Source organism: Monodon monoceros, unplaced genomic scaffold (genome assembly GCF_005190385.1).
Source record: "Monodon monoceros isolate NGI ecotype Baffin Bay Population unplaced genomic scaffold, NGI_Narwhal_1 Super_Scaffold_21, whole genome shotgun sequence".
In the NCBI taxonomy this organism is placed as follows: domain Eukaryota; kingdom Metazoa; phylum Chordata; class Mammalia; order Artiodactyla; family Monodontidae; genus Monodon; species Monodon monoceros.
The window spans coordinates 53,801,382-53,807,381 of record NW_021703778.1 but is presented as its reverse complement, the minus strand read 5'-3'; positions in this window follow the sequence as shown (position 1 = coordinate 53,807,381).

The window sequence follows — 6,000 nt, the reverse complement described above, 5'->3', positions numbered from 1 at the left end:
TATTCTTTTGCTACAATAAACTGTAGCCATGAATATAACAGCTTTTCTGAGTCCTGTGAGTCCTTGTAGCAAATCATCGAGCCTGAGGGTAGTTTAGGGAAGCTCTGACACACCTGCCTAAACTGGTTACAGTGGATTCTGTTGTCTTCAATCAAGAAATATTACTGACACAGAATTGATCCAGAAAGATCCTCAAAGAAATAGAAATCTGGGACTAGTGTCTGAAATGGTTGGCTGAAGGCAGTAAGAACACTAGGTAGTGTTAGAGAATGGGACAGTAGTCCACAGCAGCTAGTAACCAAGTAGTTACTTAAATGATAGCCTGTAGTCAACTGGACTGAACTGGGTATTGAAAAAAAGACTTTGATGAACAAAGAGATTCTTTGTCCATATCATTAAGAAGGCTCCTAGATGACATTTACAAAGTCCAACTTAAGAGAAGAATTCTTACATAAAAGAGCTAGAATAGAAATCTGAATGGTTTGGCCTACATGGATATTTAACAGAGGCTAATTGGTCAGAAAGTACCAAGGACTGAAATAGTTGTGCAGTCCACTATGCCTTTTTTGATAAGTACAATGCTAGTTCTGGTTAAGCAAAGCTTGACTGATGCCATCTGAATAGAGACAACATACTTCCTAGAAAGACACCATGGTCCCTCAATCAGAATGCGGACTTGTGAGAACCAGCTGCATCATTTCTCAGTGGTTTCAGTAGGTCCACAAGCCATCCTGAGATTAATTCTCCAGATTCTGAATGTCAGTTGTAATAAGCATGCTTGTCATCTGGCAGGATTCTCACATCAGCTCCCTGACCCATGGAGTGAGGGGCTATTGTGGTATAAACATATGCACCTACCCTGTACTCAAAACATAAACCCAAAGTAGTGCCATTTTACAATGGGAATGTTGGTGATTAGTGTTACCACCCAAAACTTGAAGGATACAGAAGTGTTGATTTTTACTACCTCTCCCATTTAACTTGCCTGTATGTCCTGTGCAAAAATCAGATGGATATTGGGGAGTCACCATGTCATTATGATAGGTCTAATCAGATGGTGATTTCAATTGCAATTGCCATTCCTAAAATGGTTATCTGCCTCCCTCCCTTCTCTCTCTCCTACCTCATTTTTTCCTCCATTCCTTCTCTCACGTTTTAAAATTTTACGTTGTAGAATATATCATACTTACAGAGAATTGTATAAACTCTATAAGCACTGTTTCATCAGTGATAATAAAGTGTATCCCCATGTAAACACTACCCAAGATAGTATATGAACTAGTGCTAGAAACTTAGAAGTTTCCCACATGCCCTTCTCTAATGGTAAACCTTCCCGCTAACCTAGAGGGAATCATTATGCTGACTTAAGTGACAATCATGCCTTTGCTTTTCTTTATAGGTTTGTTATCCATATATGTACCTCCAGGGAACATAGTATTTTGAACACTACATAAATAAAATCATACTATATACTTTGCTTTGTGATTTCTTTCGTTACCTTAATATATTAGTGTTCTATTGCATTGTAACTAATTACCACAAACTTAGTGACTTAAAAACACACATTTATTATCTCATAGTTTTCATGGGTCAGATCATCTGAGTTAGTTGAGTCATCTGCTCAGGGTTTCACCAGGCTGAAATGTAGGTGTCAACCAGGGCTGCAATCTCATCTGAAATTCAGAATCCTCTTTCAAGCTCACTGGTTATTGGCAGAATCCAGTTTATTGCAGTTATAGGACTGAGGTTCCAATTTTTTTACTAGCTGCCAACTGGAAACAACTCTGTTTTTACATCCCTGCCATGTGGGTCCCTCCTTTCACAACATGACAGCTCATTTCTTCAAGGCCAGCAGGAGAATTTCTCACCAGTCTGCTACAGTGGAGTCATATTACATACCATAATAAAGGGAGTGACTGTCCCATCATACTCACAAGTCCCATCAACACTCAAGTGGAGGGGACTATTGTGTGTATACTAGGGCTTTGGAATCTTGGGGCTATCTTAGAATTCTGCCTACTGCACTAAACATGATAGTTATACTTCATTTATTTTAATTGCTGTGTTATCCCATTATATCTATATTATTCATTTACCATGCTACTGTTGATTTACAATTGTGTTATTGTCTAGATTTTTATTATGACAAACAAGTTACCATGAACATTTTTATTTACGGGTCTTGTTACAAACTTCTTGTGCAAGAGTTTCTCTATGGTAAGTAACCAGGAGTAGAATTGCTTGTTCATAGGTTATGTATGTGCCCAACATCACTAGGTGATGGCATACTGTTTTCAAAGTCATTTACCAATTTATACTCCCTCCAGCAAAGCATGAAAATACTCACTAGTCTACAGCCTTTCCAATTCTTGTTTTATTCAGGCTTTAAATTTTTTGCCAAGTTGGCAGGGTAGTAATTTTATATAATTATGACTTTGCTTTGCATTCCTGTGATTGCTAATGAAATTGAGCATATTTTTGTATGTTTATTGACTATCTGCTTTTTCTGAAAATAATCTCCTAACTGGAAGGGCTATGATGAAAGAGTGGTTGTTGGGCTTCTTTGGGTTTTGGAGGCAACATATGCCACATTTGAGCATGCTGCTCCAAAAACTATTTACTAAGGAATCAATTAGGCTGCCAGCTCTTAGTGATCTTGAGCAAGAGAAGGCTTTCCAGCTGGAGGCTTCAAGAAAGCATCTCTGCCATCTAGCCGTTAAGAGGCAATGGATCCAGTTAAACTTGAAGTGCCTGTGATTGACTAGATACTCCATGGAGTCTGTGGCAAGTCACAATTAGAGAATCACTGCAAAGAACCCAGGGTTTTGAAACAAAGCTAAGTTTTCTTTGGTAAATATTCTCCCTTTCAGAAAGAGCTCTCCTCTTGTAATTGAGCTTAGGTAGATGGGACATCATATGTCCATGCTGAGTGGCCTTCCTGTACTGCAGGTTATCTGGCCCACTAAACAATAAAGTTCCACCAGATGGGTGGTCTACAGGACAATGAATTCAAGCAGCTATGAGGGTTTGGTAAGTTGCTTGAGCAGCTGGCTCACATTCCCAGTAGGCCAATTCTTGACCCATTGCCACCTCTCATTCAACTTTCACCTATGGACTTATGGAAGGTTTTACCATTACTAGTTGATCTGAGCCTAGTATACAGTTGGTCTGCATGAGATGCTCTCACCAGCCAGAAATGATTGATCATTGCATTGTTTTATCTCTACTTCAGAGAATCTCTGAAGATTAGTGGGAAATAAATCTTTCAGATGGGAAGAAGCTTGAGTGGCTCACTGAGTTGTTCCTCTACTTATAGAGTTAACTGCAGTGGCTAAAGGATAGCTAGATGGCCAGGGACTTGTAAGGAACAACATGGATATATCAGTGACAAGATGGTTTGGTTTGAGGGTGGAACTCTAAGAATGTGCCTGCATTGTGAGCATATCAGTGTCCCCTGTGAATGCCACCAAAAAGACCCCTTGTGCAGTGTGTCAGTCAGGGTCCAATCAGGAGAAAATCCACTTAATAATTGGAACAGGGAAAGTTTAGTGTAAAGAATTATTAACTATATAGGGGATTGGAATACTGAGGAATTGGCTAATTAGAAGTAAAAAGAACACTAAAGTATACATGGATAGTGGATAAAGAGAAGATCTGCTGACCCTGGGCTGACAAAGAGCCCAGAGCCTGAGGATGCAGACCTTGTTGGAGATGGCATGGCCATGGCTCACTGGAGAGCAGAGAAGCTTCTGTGGTGCTGTGCTGATGGTACCTTCTGCTCTTCAGGAAAGGTGTCTCACCAGAGGCACCACCTAATGGAGAGTGATGCTAATGGAAGTTGCTGGGTGGCTGACTACAAAGCACTGCAGAAACTGGACAATGGAAAAGTTGCCCACATTACAGGAGCCCACTGAGTCAGCACTAGAACCCTTTCCTCCTGAAATATCTCTTCAGTACCCTTTACTGAAAAAGCTTAATATATACCAGCTGGCTAAATAAATAAATAAATAAAAGGAAGAGAAAAGAAAGAAAATTTAAAGGGTCCAGATCCATTTTCACAGAGCAGGCAAAAAAGAGTAAATTTGGAGCTGAGAGGCAATAAATCGTAGGCCTAGGAGAAGTTGTCAACTACCTGGTGAACACAGCGAACTATTCTGTAGAAGTCAGTCTTCTCTCCTCAGCAACCTCAAGTGCTTCCTCAATGGACTCATGAACAATCAGCCAATGTGGCAAGGGTGGACGTTGTGCATGGACCCAACAACATGAAATTATCCTCACCAGGGCTGTCTGGCTATAATTAGTAATGAGTGCCTAATCTGTCAACAGCAAAGAACAACTGAACAAATTTGAGCCCTGCAAAAAGGCAAAAGCCACCTGATGGCAATAAAATATATTTGTCCTATTCCATCATGGAGAGGAAAATGAATAGTGGGTTAGATACCCACTTTTGAAAGGAAATTGGAAATCCTTTATCCCAGCTCCAGTTTGAAAAATTACAGAAAATGTCCCTGATTGTCCTAATTTGGATCACAAACCCATATCCTGGTTTAATCACTGGGGCCTATGAAGTACCATGATTGGCCTACATCATGTCTTATGTCTGTGACTAAGTGAATAAGATCTTTATGAAAATGAAAGCTGCCATTCAGACCACATGGATAGAATCATGGAAGATGTGTTAGTTTGCTCAGGCTGCCATAACAAAGTACTAAAGACTGGTTGGCTTAAACAACAGAAATGTATTGTCTCATAGTTCTGGAGACTAGAAGTTCCAGATCAGGTTGTCATCAGGTTTGGTTTCTGCCAAGACCTCTCTCTGTGGTTTGCCAATGGTCATCCTCTTGTTGTGTGTTCACAAGGTCTTTCCTCCATGCACATGCATCCCTGGTGTCTCTCTGTCCAAATTTCCTCTTCTTATGAGGACAGCAGTCATAATGGATTAGTGCCTCATTTTAACTTAATCACCTCTTTAAAGGTTCTATCACCAAGTAAATTTACATTCTGAGGTCCTGGGTGTTAGGGCTTCAACATATGCATGGTGGGTGGGGGTGGGGAGAGGCACACAATTCAGCCCATAACAGAAAAGGAGTGATTTCCCAAAGAGGAAAATTATTTTAGATTATTTGTGACCACTTGAACAATTATCTTGCACCAAGGTGGGAGGGGCACAACTTAGAAGCAGGGAGAACCAGAAGCTGAAATTCAAATGTCACTGGACTCTGTCTCTTACCTACTTCTCTCAGTAGGCTGACTCCAAAATTTTCTACTTGCTTCATGTAGGTGTTACATTCAAGAGGCAGGCAAATTTATTTTTATTTTTATCGCTCTCTCTCTCCTTGCATTTTTTAATGTAGGGTTGTTTCTTCTCTGTCCCTGGATGAAATTTATGGAAGATTCAATGACTTCTTGGGTCCTTCTTGGGTAAGAAAATATTCCTTGATCACTCCAGTTCCTCCAAAGTCTGTTTAATAATTAAAATGTCTAATCCAAGGTACTCATCAGAAATGCCAAACTTTATTGCTGTGGCATATTCTCCTCCTCCTCCAACTTAGGTTTATTGTAGACTGACCAACTGCATTGGAAAAGGGGGTGTGATTTCCATCCTCTGTCTTCATCTCCTTGAACTTCTACTGATCCTCCTCTACTGTTCCTCCTTCCATCTCTCAAATCTGTTTTTACTTCACTCAGACAAAAGGAGCAGGGAATTCTTACCTGACTAGTTATGAGATGGCATGAGTGTTTCCTGAGATACGTGGATTTTTTTAACTGACTATCTCAGGGATGTTTCAGTGGGTTGCCTTGAGACTGTTGATCCACATCATTGAGGATCTCTCCCCTGTAGGTCCCTTGATATAGGAAAATAGATCTTCTGTGACTGATTGTTTTTTAGCTTCTGAGATTTTGGAATTTTGCTCTGCTGTTCGTTCCTAACATATTGGTGGCTCTCTTGGACAGGATCTAAGCTCTTTCTCAGGTATGACCCATCTCTAATCCCTGGGA